Genomic DNA, 18,803 nt, shown 5'->3' with positions numbered 1-18,803 from the left:
TTAATCTTGGGCCTCAGTTTTAATCTGTGAAAAGGTTAATAAATGGTTTAGAGCTATTGTAAAGTTAGAGCTGTTGTGAAGATTAAATAGAATATTTTCGAAATCTTAGTGTAATGCCTGGCAGAGTAAGAGAGCTCATTAGTTGTTCTAGTGAACCGTGGGAGTGCTTCCATCTCCAAGAAAGTTCAAAAAGGCCAAGACTTGAATAATAGGCCTTAAATTTGAAGTGGAAGATGTTGATTTTCTTAATGAGATTTTGAGTAGATAGTGAAGGCAAGTGCTAGATAAAAATGATGGATTTGAACTTGAGAGAGATTATGTGTACTGTTAGAAAACTGTAAAGTGCAGTGATAGGAGAGGAAGATTGGGTCTTTGGGAGGTTTTCAGGGTTTAGGAAAATTGGATTCCTTACTCAGGTTAGTTTTTTGAAGAAGTGTTATTGGACTGCAAATCTTTTAGTAGCCACAGAAGGAGCACTTAGTTATATACCTATGGCCAGTAAAAGATAGAAACCACACCTGTCATAATAACGATGTTTCATTGGTAAGCTTGAAAATGTGCTTGAGAAGAATCCTTGTGATGAAGGGTTTATGTTGAGGAATGAACAAATGGGGGAAGTATTATTTGTGTAAGATACTTGCTTAAAGAGTTCTATTAAGTAAAATGGGAGAACACTGATGGTCTGATTAGATGAACATTTGCTTGTGAATCAGGAGAAATAAATTTCATTCAGTACTGGCCCTATAGTTTTATGACCTTGGACATATTTTAGAATTTCTCATCTGTAAATGAAGGTAATATTTGCTCAGTCTACTCCACAACTTTCTGTGATTACCATTTGAGACCTAATGTGTTTTTTTCAGGTTCTGTTGCACATATCCAAGTACAAAAAAACTGGTTTTTTGGTCTTTGTTTTTTCCTCAGGGCCTTGTGCTTGTCAGGCAGGCATTGCACTTCCGAGTTTCATCCTTGGTCCCCCAAGTACAGAATATTTACCACTTTTTTTTCTGTTTTGCTTAAGTCTTTCCTCCTGGTTATCAATTGTTTTTCCTACCTGTGGCAACCTAGCTTAGATTCCAACCTTTATCTTCTGCTTATTTAGGACCTTCAGTATTATTAATTCCTATTTGATTCCTTTGATAGCTGTTGATGTCTTACTTCTGAAGTATGTTCTGTTGCTATTGCTATTATTTAATTTTCACTTTTTTTTTTTTTTTTATCTTTTTGAGACAGGGTCTCACTATGCAGTTTAGGCTGGCCTTGAGCTCACTTTGTAGCCCAGGCTGGTCTCTAACTCACAAAGATCCTCCTGCCTCAGCCGCCCCAGTGGTGGGATTACAGGCATGCACCACCATGCCTGGCAATTTTCACATTTCATAGTCTCTCAAGCCTGGTGAATTGGAAGACCTAACATTCTTTGAGGTTTACGTTCTCAGTTTCACAGAATTAGCTTATGAAAGGATAGGCGTGGTTAGTGGCTGTGGCACTGAAGTCCTTGTCTCCGGTGAGAGTGAGCTAGGAAAACAGGGTACATTCAGCATTATCAGATCTTCAAATACAGCATAAGTGAATTATCAAAGATGGAGAATGGAAGTGGATCTCTTTGAGAAAATAAGATTCAGAGGCTGCTGTGGCGTCTGTCGGTGGTATTACAGATAAGAAACTGGTTTAGAGGCTCTTACACCCTGAACTAAACTGTCAGTTCCTTTAGGATAGTACTAAACACATAGTATTTAGCCATGACAGTAAAATGATATACTGACTCTGGTTCCTGCTTTTCTTCTGTGTTGAGCACCTACAACATGCTACATCCAATGAGATGGTTCACTGTAAGACCTACAGAAGTCTCATCACGTAAATTTTTAGAAGTTCTATTACCACTTATAATACACTTAATCCACATACAATACACTTATCTTAATCCACATACAGTGTAATCCACATATACTACATTTAGCTTAAGCATACGTACTGATGAACTCTTAACAAATATAGATAGGTAGATAGATATCTGTATCATCATCCAGTCAAAATGTAGAACATTTCTGTCAGTCAACTGAGGACACTTCCTTCCGCTTTTCAATCTCTCTTCTCTGACCAGAAATAACACTCTTCAGATTTCTATTATTACAAAATAATTTTGCCCATATTGCAGTTTAATGTAAATAAAACCATAGTGAGGCATGGTGGTAAGAGGATCACTGTGAGTTCAAGGCCAGCCTAGCCTGTACTACATAGTGAGACCCTTTCTCAAATAAATAAATAAATAAATAAATAAATAATAAAACTATATATGCTATATATATTTTGTGGATTGTAATTATGTTGCAGAGTGTATTTTTGTGATTCAGTCATGTTACATATAGTTCATTCTTTTTTACTGGCTACTATTCATGTGTGTGTGTGTGTGTGTGTGTGTGTGTGTGTGTGTGTATATATATATATATATATACACCCATTTACCTGTTCATAGGTATTTGGATTATTTCTAGCATAGGGCTACTGTGAGTAAAGTTGCTGTGAACATTTGTATGCAAGTGTTTTATTGAATATGTTTCATTTCTCTTGGAATTGCTGGATCACATGTTAACTGAATGGCAGTATAAAAACTACTAAAGTTTTAAACTCTTATCCAGCAATCTATGAGAGTCCTAGTTATTTCACATCTTTGTCACTTTTAGGGTGTAAACTGGTGTATTCTATAAACTTTTAAAAATCATAAAATTCACCACTTCAGCAGATTTGAAGTGTACTGTTTACTGTTTCTAGAACATTAGCATAGTGTGCAAACATCACCATTACCTAACTCCAGAACATTTTCAACACAGCAAAAAACTTTATACCCAAAAGACACTATTTTTATTCCTTCTCTGTTGCCAGTACTGTACTGTTTTAATTAGTGTAGCTTTTTACCTCTAAAATTGGGAAGTCTTGAGTCCTAAAGATTTGTTTTCTTCAAGATTGTGTTGACTATTCAGTTTCTTGAAATTCTTTGAAGTTTAGGATCAGTTTATCCATTTCTGCAAAAAAAGCAGTTGAAAAATTTTAACAATTCAATCAGATTCATAGGGTATTACCACCTTAATATTATGGATTCTAATTTATAATACAGGATGCTTGTCTGTTTAAGTCTTTAGTTGGAGTATGATTTTGAAATTTTCATTGTATTAGTCCCATACCTCCTTGATTAAGTTTATTCTTGTTCTCGAATGTATTTCATGCTTTTGTAAATGTAATTGTTTTTAAACTTCATTTTTACGTTCATTGCTAGGACAAAGATGGATATATAGGTACAGAAATATACCTATTACATGTTGATCTTGTATTTGCAACTTTACTAAATTCATTTATTACTTTAATAACTATGTGTGCATTCTTTAGGATATTACAGATATCAGCTCATGTCATCTGTGAGTATAGATGGCTTCCTTTCAAATCTGGATACCTTTTATTACTTTTTATTGTTCAGTTGCCTTAGGTAAAACTTGCAATACTATAGTGTAGCAAAGAAGTGAGAGTAGATTATGTTTTTCTTCTTTCATCCTAGGAGGAAAGTCTTCAGTGTTTCTCCAGTAAATATTTATGGATTTTTTGTAGAGGCCTTTATCAGGTTGATGAAGTTCCCTTTTCCTGCTATGTAGACTGTGTAATGAAAGGGTATTGGATTTGTCAAATGTGTTTCCTGTCCCAGTTGAGTTGCTGATGTATTTTTTTCCCATTCATTTAATTAATGTTAGGTTTCCATTGATTGATTCCCCTCCCCCTCCATACTGGGACTCAAACTCACGATGTCGCGCTTGCCAGGTAGGTGCTGTGCCGCTGAGCTAAATCCCCAGCCCTTTGATTGATTTTTTTTTTTGTGCGTTGAAGCAGCCTTGCATTTCTGGGGCAGAACCCACTTGGTCATGATATATAATTACTTCAGCATAGAGCTGGATGTGATTTACTAGTATTTTGTTGAGAAATTTTGTGTCTATATTCATAAGAGCTTTGGTCCCTAGTTTTCTTGTGATATCATCTGGCTTTGATATCAGGGTAATTCTGGTTTCACAAAGTGTATTTGGAAGTGTTTTCTCCTTTATTTTTATTTTTATTTTTTTAAGGTTAATGAAAATTTATTATATAGTAGAAGCTGCAAGCCCTGGCAGCTACCAAGAGATTAGGTAAGCAACTAGACTTGGTAACTAAAAGAAACAACAGCCAAATGAAAGATGGAATTCAGCAAACAGCTGCTACAGTATTTTCAAAAAGGTAAACTGGGCATGGTGGCACATGCCTATAATCCCAGCACTCTGGGAGACTGAAACAGGAGAACTGCAAGTTCCTTCCCAGTCTGGGCAATTTAGTGACTTAGCCAGAGCCTGTATCAGAATGAAAACTAAAATGGGCTGGGAATGGAGCTCAGTGTGAAGAGCCTGGGTTCAATTCTCCAGTAACTGCAAAAAGAAAGACCAAAAAAGGGAAAGGTGGCATGTCCAAATCAATTAAATTTGAACTATGTTTTTAAAATTTTTATTTTAAAGAGAATTTTTAAAAACAATAACAAAATAACGACATAGACAAAAACAAAACAAAGCAAAAATAATAAAAATGATACAGGGTTTCAAATCAAAATGATAGGAATTAATAGGGGTTATTATATTGCATATTGTTGTCTTCAGTGAAGTTGCTCAGAGTACCAGATTTAAGAATGCAAGATTGATCAAACCATTAAAGAGAATAAAAAATGATAAAAAAAAATAGAAATGATACAGAGCTTCACTAGACAAGATGGTAGGAATTCACCAATGGTTGTTATATTGCGTGTTATTGTCTTCAAATTAGTTGTTCGATTACCAGATATAAGCATGCAAAATTGGTCAAAAAAATTTAAGTATTAACTGTTTCTTTCCATAAACCATTAGGCATCAGCAGTGCAATTATCCTAGCTATCCTTCTCTCTATATATTTTTTCCCTTCTTTCTTTCTTTTTCTCCTTTCCCTCGTCCCAGTTGTTTCTTCCTTTGAGCAATTTCTTTCCCTTTCATAATATCTTTTGTACATTTTGGGTTTTATTTACTCTTTGAGGTTCTTACACTAGGGAGACAATATGATGTTTACACATGTGGGTCCGATTTATTTCATTTATGAGTATGGTCTTTAGCTGCATCCATTTGCCTATAAAAGCCTCGAGTTTATCTTTTTTATAGCTGAGTAATACTCTATTTCAACTAGTTTTTAAAAGAAACCTACCATAAAATGATAAGAACACTACAGAAATGCAGTCAAAAGCATAATTGGTTCTGTGAAAGCACATCACAACTGTGAAATGTACCATGAAGAATAGGAAGATGCTCCATGAATGGGAGCTGGGGGTGAAGCACCCAACAGGGACCTTGACCTTCATATTACAAGAGTGCCTATAAAAGTTGGGTCAAGAAAAAGCAGGAAAAAGTGCCCTGGAAGGAAACAATTTTCCTAGATTGCTTTAAACACTTAGCAGTAATGACATTCATTCCAGAGTCCACCAGCAAAGAGAAAGACACCTAGGCTCAGAAAGGAAAGAAGAGGTCACCTTTGAAGAAACACAACACAGAGTTCTCATTTATACTTTAGTGAACCTCATGAACCCTGAGAAATAAAAGCAGAGAGACTCACAGGTATTCTCTGCCTGAAAAACTGTCACTTGAAAAGCTCTTGAAGAGCTTTTTTTCCTTTATTTATTGGAAGAATTTTAGAAGGACTGATACTAAAATTTTTAAAAAATGTTAGTAGAGGGCCAGGAATAAAGCTCAGGGGCTGGGGATATAGCTCAGTGGTACAAGTGCCTGCCTGGCAAGCGTAAAGTCCTGAGTTCAATTCCCGATACCAAAAAAAAAATATTAGTAGAATTCAATTATGAAGCCATGAGGCCCTGGGCTTTTCTCATGGCGTATTTTGATTAAATAAAAAATCTCTTTACTTCTTATAAGTCTGTTTAGGTTTCCTGTTTCTTCTAGAGTCAGATTTAGTAGCTTGTTTCTACTAAATTTGTCTGTTTCATCTAGACTGATTATTTGGTATGTACTTGTCCATAATACTCTCCTTTAAGAATAGTTATGTAAAACTGATAGTAATGTCTCCACTGTCATACCTGACTTTAGTAATTTAAGTTTTCTTTCTTTTCCTGGCATTCTAGTTAATAAAAGTTTGTCAGTTTTGTCAGTCTTTTTAAATAACAAATTTTGGTTTTATTAATTCTCTGTAGCTTTGCTATTTTGTTCTGTTTGTTCTTTCACATTTTAATTGATATTGGATTTTTTTTATTTAGTAGTTCTATAGGGAGATAGTTTATTAATGAGATCTCTCTCATTTTTGAGGCATAGGGTGATTTATTAGAGTTAGAAAGTAAGAGAAAATGAGGAAGGGACCTCAGCTAGAGGAGCTGAAGAGGGCATAGCTCTCTAGAGCACCTGACTGACCCATCAACAAAAGGAAGAGAAGAGCCTTAAAGGAGCAGGGATGGGCTAAGCCAGGAGTGACAAACCTATGGCATGCATATTACTGTGTTTTTCTTTTAAGACAAAAGATGTTAATGTATGAGTTTTTTTCTCAACTATTCAAGTTTAATTGCAGTGTTGGCACTTTGGAATAAATAAGTAGGTTTTGGGTTGCAGGTCAGGCAGTTGGTCTCTAAAAGGTTCACCATCACTAAGGCTAGACTCTAGTTGATCATTGTTTTTATCCTCCAAAGAGGATAAACAAAGTTTTGAACCTCTGGGAAATTGAGCCCAGGTCAGTTAACTTTTAAGTTCAGAACTGGGGTCTTTTTTAAAGGTGAAGAGATGCTGGCTGTTAGGAGTCAACCGAAGGCAGGAGACATCCTTTACGTCCAGGTAGGCGTACCAGCAGGCTGTGGGTGACAGAAGACTGAGGTCTATGGGTTTGGGACTTCAGGGTAGAGAGCAGCTGCAGTGGCATTGACAGCTCAGAGATTCTGAACTGGTTTAGATTTCTCACTGTGTTTCTTTACAGGCAGAAGAAAGTATTTCACTAGTTTTGACAGTTTGTGAATATTTTGCAGTTGTGGGGCCTCTGGATGTATGGTTGAATCCCTTGTTGAGCCTCTTGTGGTGTGGGGTACTGTTTAATGCAGGTGGGGGTTGCCCTGGAATGGAGTTTCACAATCAGAGGAGCTGACCTCTTTTTGTCCTGTATCAGGATCTTTCCAGTCATAGGGCAATGGGAGCAACCCACAAGCAGAAAAAGGCATCTTTTAAATCGACATGTAAACCAGGTGGCATCTGGAGGTAGCAGTCCAATAAGGGTGTATGAGCTGGGAACCACGGAGTGCAAGGTGATGGCTCCATTGTTGATGGCACAGAGATCTTGTACGGTCTAGTAATCCCCATTGGGCATTTTTACTGTGAGGAGAGGAGAGTTCTAAGCTGATCAACAGTTTTTCAGGATCTCAGACTGCTTTAGGCAGCTGAGGTGTGGCTGGATGCCTGTTTGTGCTTCTTGTGACATAGGATATTGTCTGACAGCAATGGGGGTTGTGGTGAGGTGGCGTTCAGTCACTATGGGAGCATGGTTGATGGCCAGGCCTTGAGGCAAGTTTTTGCTCATACCTCTGGAGAAGAGGTTTCAGAATTTCAGGATTGTGATTATCTGTCTCAGGCTGATGCAGGCTTTGTTCTTTTGGGGAACAGTAAGAGTTAGGACCACCTTTCAAAGTGCAGGGTTAAATGAGAAGGAAGCTGACTGACTTGATGCCTTTAACTTGAAGAAGATGTCTTTTCCCAGAAGTGGTATAGGGGATTCTAGTATCCTTCCAGGCTACAAGTCTGTGCCTGGTAGAAAGGAAGAGATGCAAGAGTGCCAGTTGCCCCAGCCATGGTAGATTTTTGACAGAGGGGCAGTAAGTTGGCTGTCTACCAGGAAAGACATGAGTTGGCTCCCAATATGGAGGTGAACTGTGGGCTCCCAGTGACCCAGCTGAAGAAGAGAGCCCAGTCTGGCCTAATCTGGGCCTGTCAGACGATTGTAAGAGTTGTTATCTTTTAGTCTGAATGGACATTTATTTTTCTAGTGTCCGTAGCCCATATAATTTGCATATTGGTCTTTGTTCAGAAGGTATGGTAGTCTATCAGACTGGATTTTCTTGTGGATGCAGGTGCTTTTGTGCAATGAAGGCTGCATTTATCTTCTGTGGATTTTCAGGGCCCTTAGGGTGAAGGGGTATAGACCCTGTAGGCTTCATAGAGTCTCGTGAAAGTCTGAAGGGCTTCTCCCTGTGAGAGGTGCTTGACTGGATTGCTTTGATTCTTTTTGTTGGGTGCAGAACTGGCCCAGTGGGATCTGCAGTGGCATGTGCCAAGGAGGAATTCTCAGGTCTTGTTCAGGCTCAGGGAGCAGCAGTTTGGTTTCATTTTAATTCTGTAGTCACCAGAAAAGCCCTTTTTAAAATTCTTGGGCCTGCAGTCAGGGACTGTGGGTTTAGACTAGTTCTCATTGCTGACTCCCTATGTGTGCGTGTGGCGTACCCTTGAACAGTGGCACAACAGACAAAGGATGGGTGCCTGCCTGGCCGCTTTCCTCTCAGCAATATCGGGACTGTCTGGACTATGGAGAAGCATAGGTAGGTTCTCTGTTTTGTCCTAACCTCAGGTTAGGGTCCAATCAAGCTCTGTAATTTGGAGAGGAATCCCATATCCGCACCATGGAGCACAGACAGAGCAGTCTATTGCTTTCACTGTCTATTACAAACACACAGGGCTGGGGGTATAGCTCAGCAGCTCAGTGCCTGCCTGGCAAGTGCAAGGTCCTGAGTTCATTTCCTGGTACCAAGAAAAAAAAAACCCCAAAACACTCATACAATCATTCAGGCACTCAGAGGTTAAAACATGCCCTCCCGGGGCTGGGGATTTAGCTCAGCAGCAAAGCGCCTGCCTGGCAAGCGCAAGGTCGTGAGTTTGGTCCCCGGTACCAGAGAAAAACCAAAAAAAAAAAAACAAAAAAACATGCCCTCCCCATACCATGGGGAGGTGAGCAAGTTCTCTTTCTGCTTAAACTGAGCAGGCACAGACTGAAACTAGATACCCCTGGGGGTCTTACAGAAAACAGGCAGGTGTTCTGGACTCAGAACCGAACCAAGGTACCAACCGACAAACACCAAAACGCACAGATCGCCAATTGAGATTTAAGAATGAGCCCTTATTAGCTGGCCAGCAACTGACGGAGAGCCTCCACGCAGGGTAGGATCAGATCAGCAGCAAACCAGGGGTGGGAGCAGCTTTTAAGCCAAAAAACCACATCCTGCTTGGCAAGCAAAGTCTTTGTGAAGCAGTCTTCCAAGAAACTATAGGAAACTTAAAAGAAAGGAACGATACATTTTAGGGAGTTTCAGGGAGTAGCTAGAATGCGGAAGGATGCAGGTGGAAAGGACAAGCGGGGGAGTAATCAGTAATTTTTCATGTTCTTTGTGAGGCCATGCATGTCCTTTGTGAGGCCTTTACAGCAGACAGACTGTGTCCTCCTCCCTTTTGGGTCTGATATGAGCCTCTTGAGTAGGGAGCCAGGAATCCTCCTGCAGACTTCCAAGAGGACTTGAGGAATCTCAAGGGTATATCTTCCTGTTGGGAGCTGGAGAAGTGCTTGTTTTGTCCACAAGGCCCAGACCAGTGACCAAAGAGATCAGCATGGTTGATCTTCCTGGCCAAGGCACCAGATGCAACGGCAACCAGAAACACCAAAATGTCTCCCCAGATTTGGAGGCAGATTTATTTAATGTTCACACTAACTTCTAAAAAATGTCAGGCCCTGAGTGCTCAGGGAGGGAGGTTTTTATGGGGTTACAAAGGGGAAGTACAGAGGTAGAATGGCTTGTCAACTGGGGATTGGTTCCTACAGTGTGCATCATAGTGACCAGCTGTTTCTGGGAAACAGAAGTAGCAGGAACTGTAGCAGGAACTGAAGTAAACTGGAGGTTACCTGGGCAGCTAACAGAAACTTTAATACTGCCTTGGGGGGTTGCTTTTCTGCTGTAGTGTCAGTTCTGATTTTGCAGGTTGGCTCCAGAAGTCCTTAACTCTTAATTCCATGTCCATGAGTTGATTGTTTCTGCTTGGGGCAGTCTCAGTTTTGTGGAGGCTTTGGTGGAATCCAAGATTACCTTAGGTTTAGAGCAATAACTGGAGTCTTCTGGCCACTTGTGATAATTGAATGTCTCTGGAAATCTTTTATCTTGGTATCTTCAGTCTTGAAGGGCAATGGATAGGTTATATAACTTTAGGGTTAAGTAAACCTTGTATAGTGAGTTTTCAGACAGTCATGCCCTGAATGATTAACATGCCTATGTGCAGAGCAGAGCAAAGACTGGACCCGGAGTTCTGAGGTGTAAAGGAGAGCAAAAAGCCCAAGCTTTGTTCTGGTCACTCATCCGCTGGGCATCTACAGGGCCAAGTGAGGATTCATTGTTTGTTTGTTTTAGCAAAAGCAACTTTTAAGTTCCTGATTGCCTCAGAAGAAAACACAAATCATGCTTTTAATGAGAAACAGGTTAAGGGGCCAGAAGTTTGTCCTTTGTCCTCTTTCTGTCCTCTGTCCTCTCTCTCACTGTGTCATTTTCTCCCCAGAGAGACTTTATCTTCCTTAATCATAGAGATGAATGAAGATCTCTCTGTCCCTTTCCCTGTACTCCCCTTCCAGCTTTCCTCTTTCCCTCCCTCCTCTCTTTTATCATATCAGACACAGAATGCTTTGTGGGCACAGAGGCATAGGAAAGCCCAAGCCAGTGGTTCCTGAGCTACTCTTTGGTGGACTTGATGTGTTCTTTACATGTTAAGATGCCACAGATATGACTAGAAATTGTTGGAATATGTCAGCTTATTTGTCCAGGACACTGACCATTGGTGTATCTCTCCCCTTCTTTCTTTGTTCTTTCTTTTCTTTTCTTTTTTTTTTTTTTTTCCCTCCGGACCGGGAATTGAACTCATGACCTTGTGCTTGCCAGGCAGGCGCTGTGCCACTGAGTTAAATCCCCGGCCCCTTTTCTTTCTTTTTCTTTCTTTCTTTCTTTCTTTCTTTCTTTCTTTCTTTCTTTCTTTCTCTCACTCTCACTCTCACTCTCACTCTCACTCTCACTCTCACTCTCACTCTCTCTCATTCTCTCTCTCTCTGTCTTTCTCTCTTTCTGCCTCTCTGTCTCTGTCTTTTTCTCTCTTTCTGTCTTAAAGGTAGATCTTAGAGCAGCTGGCACAGTGGTTAGAGCCCCTTTTTTAGATCCAGTGTAGTTCTTTTTTTTAATATTACTATCAATTATACTATCCTCTGGTCATATTTTCCTGTCAGGTGTTTTAAGATCAAGTTCTTTTGGTTTTTTTATTGCTGTCTTTTGTACCTATCTGAGTAATGCTTTGCTGCACTCTTCAAGTTTTTGTTTGTTTGTTTGTTTTAAGACACGGTATTGCTATGTCGTCCAGGCTGGCCTTGAACTCACTATGTAGCCCACGCTGTCCTCAAACTCTCAGTGATCCTCCTGCCTCAACCTGCCAAATGCTGAGATTACAGGCGTGCACCACCATGCTTGGCTCTTAAATGGAGCTATTTTGGTTAAGGTTCAGAAGATATTTCTACTACTACAAGAACACACTGTAGTATAACGTGTGCTCTTAGGAATGTTGTGGGATCGAGTGCATACTGTGGTAAGATGTTGGAAAGCCTCATCCCTGTGGATTTGCTGTTTGCAGCCCTCATGGCTACTCTCTCTCTCTTTTTTTTTTTCTCAAAGCCATTCTCTCGGGCTGACTGTGCATGTTGCCTGCAGTGTCTTTTGGCAGGCACTTGATGTTCCTGGCATCTTTTGCTTCCTGGGGCCTCCAATGCTGCTTCAGCTTCACTCTCCCAGCTTCATATATTACCCGGTCAGAGGGCATGTACAGAGATGCTCGTCCTGGCACACACTGTCTTCCCAGGTTTTCCTTTGAAGTCCTCAAAGCCTGCATGAATAGATGCCTTAATTCCTATATTCTGTGTGCCTGCAAACTAGCATTCTGTTCACGATGACAAAATCTACCACCAGCGCAAGCTGTTCTTGGGCTTGCTTGAAGCATGGCTACAGTGACCTCTCAGTGTTACTGGATGAGCGGAGGATTTCAGGGCTCTCTTCTCAAACAAAAGAAAGTCTTTGAAGCACATTTATATTTTTATACCTTTAATTCTGAAATATGGGAAATTTTAACTCTAGTTCAGTTCTAGTAGATTAGTCTTGCTCTTTAGTCCAGTTTCCAGTAAAATCCTCATTTCCATCTGAAACCACACTTAGGTAGCCTTTGCTCACCTTCCTGTCAGCGTTCTGGCTCTGATCCTACACCAGAAGTGCACAGTACGCTCCACTTAGAACATTCTATCCTTTCTCTGGCCTACTTCTGGGATGTCCTCAAGGCATCTTTTCCTTTCCCAGCTTAAAGCACTAGGCTTGTTAGTGCAGCCTCCTTGGCTAAAACCTTAAGTGTGGTCCTTTTCTGGATAAGCTGTACAAATTTGTATCTTTGTACTCTGCTCCTTTGCTCCTGATTCTCACTGTAAATTTGGCTAAAAGCAGCCAATAATACTCATGCCACTGCCTGAGTGATTTTCTCTCTTGAAACTTCCTTCCCCATGTAAACTAATAAATCACCTTTAAATTCAACCTTTAAAGTTGCAGAGTTTTTTGCTACAGTGTAACCACTGTGCCAACTGGCACCTCTTTCATTTTGGTATCTTTGCTGTCCAGCTTTTCTTACCATCTATTTTTTAGCACTATATGATGCTTTAGACTCATCTTTTTCTTTTTTAATTTTAAGCCAGAATTATTAATTTTATTAGCCTTTTGTACTTTTAAACTTTATCTTTTCGTAGTAACAGTCCAGACTTACTGAACAGCATACTCTTTCTCAGGCTTTAACCCAGTTTAGGAGAGAAGTTATACTAAATAACATGGTCCAGAGTATAGATATCCCAGAATTCTAAACTAGTCACAAAATTATATTTTCTTAGATATTAATTAGATGCAAACAATCTAAACACTATAGTGTAACAAAATCAAAATAGCATACAGCAATTCTTTAGTGCCCTGGCTGAATATACTCTCTCTTTTTCCTGTAGAGTATCTTAGAGATGTTTTGGGTATTTGTCCTTTCCAAAAAACCTTTTTATCATCTCTGATTCTTTTTCATGGAGCAGGTTAATAATGAGCTAATTGTTCTCAACCACTAACAAATAAAACTTGTTTACTCTATACCTGATTTAGCTTTAATTTAACCAGTACTTCCTATGCATAAAAGAAAAATTTCACATGTAAAGCACCTTCCAAATTTCCATCATGACTTGGAGAGACTGGGAAGAGTTCTTGATGGCTTTTTTGTAGTAGGGGATGCTGGAAAGGGCAAGTTCTTACTTTTGAAGCCATAAAGTAGGAAAACAACAAATGTTCTTTCTTGGTCTCCTAATGAAAACACTTACAGGCCAAAATTAGAAAATTCTGGTTGGTTCTGAAATTATATTACAATATTTTAAATATATTCAGATGTATATTATTGTCTTTCTCTGAGTTTGGGTTCAGTTTGGTAGGGTGCTTAAAAAAGAGTCAGTCAGTAGGAGTGAAGAGGAAATAGTGTTTTTGTCTTCCAGCACCTGGGAAAATAGGCATGTGTCATTTTGATCTCATTTTTTAACTTTCCCCACTCCAAATCTCCAAATGCAGTAGAGGGCCATGATCCTTTTATTTTTTTTACCCCTCCCTCCATGGTGCTGGGGGACAATACCCAGGGTGTACTACATGCTACGCAAGTGCTTCACCACTGAGTTACATCTCCAGCCCTTTCTTTTTATTGTTATCTGCTTGGACTCTCTCATATTGCATCAACCCCAGTATTATTATCATTATTCTTTTTTGTGGGGGGTAATGGGAATTGAACTTACTACCTCATGCTAGCTAGGTGGCACTGTGTCTCTGAGCTATATCCCCGACTTGAGCTATATCCCTGACTTTGAACTATATCCCCGGCTCTGAGCTATATGCCCAGCTATTATTCTTAAAAATAAATAGCCCATCCAAGGTATGCTATAAAATAAGCCCTTCCAGTGGGTTGGTTTTGATGTAGAAAAGAAAGGGCCAACTGAGTAATTTTTATTTATATAGTCATTAGGAAAAATGAGCAGAATTGCCAGTTCCCCCAAACACTGCCTTTTCTCTCTGGACATGGTTTACTTAAACCATTCCTATCAGCTCTCTACTTGACTCTAAGGACTGGGCTTTAGGGGGTCCTGACATCAGGGCCTTGCATGGATGTTCTGCTCCCGGTCTTGGCCTCCAGTGTCATGGCAGGCTGGTAGAATATTGGTTTATCAGCTGTTTGTGATGGGGATTACATACTTGCTCAGGCTTGAAGGAAGAGGCAGTTAGTTTGTTGAACAGGCATTACAGAGGTTCCTCAGCAGTTCTTGTATTTCTTTGTCAGGCTGCCATCTTCCTGGCATAGCTGACACCCTTGTGGCTTTTCAGAGAGCAGCAACTGATCCTGTTCATGCTTAGGGTGAGACTGCAGCCTGTGGTTTCTCCCAGGGGCTCTGTGTTTGCCATTTGCCTTGGGTTCTGGCTTCAGGGAACCTTTCCTAGCATCCTGCTGGTTATTTTAACTACATAGTTAGACTCTGTCTCAAAAACAAAACAAAACAAGAGTGGTTAGTTCACTTTTCTGTTTTACTCTTAAGTCTGAGCTCTGCAGTTTAAAGGCAAGTCCATGCTTGAGAACTCTGAGGTCTTCTAGTTGCTGCCTCAGAGATACCAGGACCTCTTGCTTCTCACAGACTTCCTTCTCCAGCATCTTCTTAGCTAATTCCTTGCCTGTCTGACACTGATCTGGATCGCCAGTTCTTTTTCCACATCAGTCACCATTGTGTCTCCTTAAAATGCTTTTTTACTTCAGTTTCTGCTTATCCTTCCTCAGTTCTGTTTTGCTTAGGACCCTTCCGATTAGATTCCACTTCTTATAGAGTAATAGTCCTGTAGTTTGCAAGTGCAAGCTCCTTTGTCAGTTTAGTGTTGGATTTTTCTAATGCATCTGTTTATGCCTGAAGGTTACTTACAGTAGAATTCACATGTCTGTTGAGGTCCTCTACATAGTTCTGGTCCAGAGTTGCAGTAATTTGACCATCCCTTTAACTATTGTTACTGACATTCCCATCCTTGAGATGCGTGGAAAAGGCTTTAATTTCACCCTGAGAGTCCAGATCTTCTTTCATGCAGAAATTAACATTAATGACATTCAGACCCACCAACAAACTTGGTTCATAGAATTCACTGAGAAGTTCCTTTTTGTTGATCAGTACTTTCATATATTCTGAAAGTTTCTTTTCCATTAATGTCAAAGGAAGCTAGGTTCTTCCCTGCCTACTGGTGTCTTCCATCCTCGAAGATCTTTAACATTTGCTGTTATCTCTGAAGCTTCTGATACAAGTTTTTCCATCTGTTCTAGAGGCCCCTAGAAGGATTTATTTTGTGCAAGAAAAGTTTTCTTGGCTTTCAAGCCATGTTTAGTGTTCTGTCACCAGGAAGGATTATTTGAGAGGCTTGTAGAGTTTGGAGTCCTCCACAGGTTCAGAGATGGTTCAATCAGGCGTTTGAGTTTTAACTCAGCCATGTTCATCAGGTTCATAAGTTAGTTAGCCATGAGGTAATTAGGAGCTAGCTCAGGCTAGCTCAGCAAAGGAAGGACAGTGAGGAACCCAGTGATAATAGCATCTTCAGAGCATGCTGGGGATATGGTAGTAGTTGAGCTACAAAGCCTGTGCCTCCATCACCTAGGTAGAGCAGAAAGAAGGGGACAGCTACCTGTGAGCCTGGCTCTGAGCACAGATTGTGTGAGGCAGTGGTGATCTGCCTTGTATTTATGATCATCCTTCTCAGCCAGCTCTCTGCTGCAACTCCCCATGCCTGGCGGGTAGTAGTAGGGGCTCAGTAAAGCTTGCTCAGTCCTGTGCTACCACCTCCAACAAGGATACATTGCCTGGTCTCTGTCCTGCCACTAGCACCTGGCCTCTGTCACTCTCTTACACCCTTTATCTTTTATTTTTCCGGCACTACACCTGGCATAAGCTGTGGTTCCTTTCATTAAAGGAGGAGAGTCACTTAATCAGGTAGTATGTATGTATATTGCTGCTGGGGCATCTTGCTTCTATGCCTTTCCAGCAGACAGCTCTTAATAAATTCATGTGTGTGTGTTTGCATGCATCTGTTATATGCACACATAAATATGTGTGTGTTTTATGTATTTATATGCATCCATACTTGTATCTGTTTTTACCTGTCTATATTTATTTGGAAGCAGTTGAGCACTATGGCACAAACCTATAATCCCACTGGCTTGTCTGCCTGAGGTACAAGGATCACTAAGTTCAAGGCTAGCCTGTGCAACTTAGCAAGACCCTGTCTCAAGATAAGAAGGGATGGGGTTGAATCCTCCAGTACTACAAAAAAATTTTTTTTTAAATGCAAGCTGTGAGTTCATAGTTATACTTCTATTTAAATCCAATGCCATGGGACAGGATTTATTCTGGCCTTCCTCTTTTCCTTATTTGTGTCTTTCTATGACAGCAAGATACTTTACTATTATTATTTACCACATATTTCCTTACTTGATCGACCTTATACACATACAAGAAATGAAGAAAATCTTTTCCCAAATGTTCATGCTGTTTTGCATTGCTATCAGGAATTTATGAGAATTATAAATTTTTTTTGCATTTTTACCAGCACTTGGAGTTGCCCGCACTTGTATTGTCATTCTAATATATATGTACTATTATGTCATTATGGTTTAGTTTGTTCGCCCTGATTAGTGATGGTAGGCACTTTTCATATGCTTGTCATTCATTGGAATAATTCTTTTCATAAAGTATCTGTTCATATTGCCCATTAACAATTGAGTTATTTGTCTTCTTATAGAAAAGATGCATAATATTATTATTCCTTAGGAAAATGCAAAGTAATACAACAATGAGACATATAACTCACAACTTGCTTCCAAATTCCCAAAGATATATATCGTTTTTTTTTCTTTCCCAATTTGTTATTTTTCAGTTTCTGGATTCCAGATCTTGGAGAGGGTGAATTTTGCTGCTGTTCACCACTCTGCCATCTTGATTCTCTAATTAATTGTACATTTCAAAATAGCTAGTAGATAGAATTGTGAGTGTTCCCAGCACACACACAAACAGTAAGTATTTAAATCAATAGATATTTTAATTATTCCAATTGGATCGTTATCCATTGTGTGCTTTCATGGACATATCCCTTAAATATGTAGAAGTATGTCAATTAATAAAAAAAGAAGGAACTAATTCTACATAGATTAAACATTTAAATTTGCTAATATTTGTCAAAACTTTAAATTTTAGGAAGGAAATATAAATAAATATTTCAAATCTTCGAGTAGGGAAAGATTGGTTAAGACGCAAGGGAATTGTGTACAGTGGAAAAAATGATAAATTTGGCTACATTACAATTAAAAATTTTGAGCCCTATCTTAACAAACCCAAGTTCTTAATGGGTTAATGACCTAAACATTAGACCTGAAACTGTAAGACTGCTAGAAGAAAATATAGGAAAAAGTCATAAAAATGTTCTTCACAGTGGTTTCTTGGATATGACATCAGAAAGCACAGGAAGTGAACAAAAATAAACAAATAGGGTTACATCAAGCTAAAACAGTATTGTAAAGCAAAGGAAACAAGTAAGTGAAAATGCAACTTAGGGAATAGGAGAAAATCTTTGAAAACTATATGTCTAGTAAGGGGTTAATACCCAAAAGATATAAGGAACTCAGATAACTCAATAGTAAATAAATTCTTGACTAAAGAGTGGCAAAAGTCTTAAACTGACATTTCTTAGAAAAAGGCATACAGATGGCCAACAGGTAATATGAAAGATATTCAGTATTACTAATCATCATGTGCAAATCAAAACTTCATTGAGATCATATCACATCTATCAAGAAAGCCATTTTTTAATTTCCATACTTTTATGTATGTCTATATGTATTTATTTATATTAGAAGAGGAAAGGTTTAGCTCACAGTTTGTAGAGGTTTCTGTCCATAACTGGCTCTCTCCAAGGCAGGGGGGCACAGGGCAGAGGGGCAACAGTTCATGGCAGCAGAAGACAGCAAAGACAATGAAATGGGTCTTCTTTCTGTCCTTCATATGGTATGCAGGCTACCCTCCTTAGGGCAGGTATAACACTCACACTTAATCCCACCATTAGACCACAAATCAGTCACAAACTCAAGATTGAGCCACCTCTGAAAAGCATACCCACCCCCATGACTGCATGAGGCTTTGGAAGGATATCTACACACAAACCATAAACTTTCTGTGCCTGGCCTCCCAAAGACTCATGTACATTCCTTTACACAAAAGGCATTTAGTCCATCTCTAAGAGTTCCCAAAGTCCTAACAGTTTCAGCATTGCTGAAAAGTCTAGGTCCCAGGTCTCCTCTGAGATTTAAGGCAAATTCTTAGCTGTGATACCCTGTAAAATAAAAGAAAGTTTAACACTTCCAACATTCAATGGCACAAGGTAGACATTTCCATTCCAAAAGTTACAAATAGGGGGATACAAAGGAATGGGACCACAGCAAGTCCAAAATCCAGCCCATGTACAGTATCTGAGGCAATCTATGGCAAGATATGAACTCCAAAGGGCTTGGTTGGCTCCACTCCTATGGCATTTTTGGTGATTGCAGCTTCCATGACTTCTCTCTTGGGTGCATTTTTCTCCCGCCTTGTAGTTTTCCTCAGATGAT

At 39.5% G+C, this 18,803-nt stretch overlaps 1 protein-coding gene and 1 pseudogene across 1 annotated transcript in view; one reads left to right on the top strand and one right to left on the bottom strand.

Moving 5' to 3' along the window:
- The window catches only part of Slc25a40 (solute carrier family 25, member 40), a gene marked incomplete at its 5' end in the record, with an annotated part of 53,391 nt that overhangs the window by 6,466 nt on the left and 28,122 nt on the right, over positions 1-18,803 (top strand).
- On the bottom strand, positions 14,688-15,677 carry LOC102026461 (annotated as a pseudogene).

Source organism: Chinchilla lanigera, unplaced genomic scaffold, assembly GCF_000276665.1.
Source record: "Chinchilla lanigera isolate Chin_1 unplaced genomic scaffold, ChiLan1.0 scaffold00031, whole genome shotgun sequence".
NCBI lineage: Eukaryota > Metazoa > Chordata > Mammalia > Rodentia > Chinchillidae > Chinchilla > Chinchilla lanigera.
Note: the sequence above shows the minus strand (reverse complement) of the source record. Positions and strands in the feature narration are given on the sequence as shown.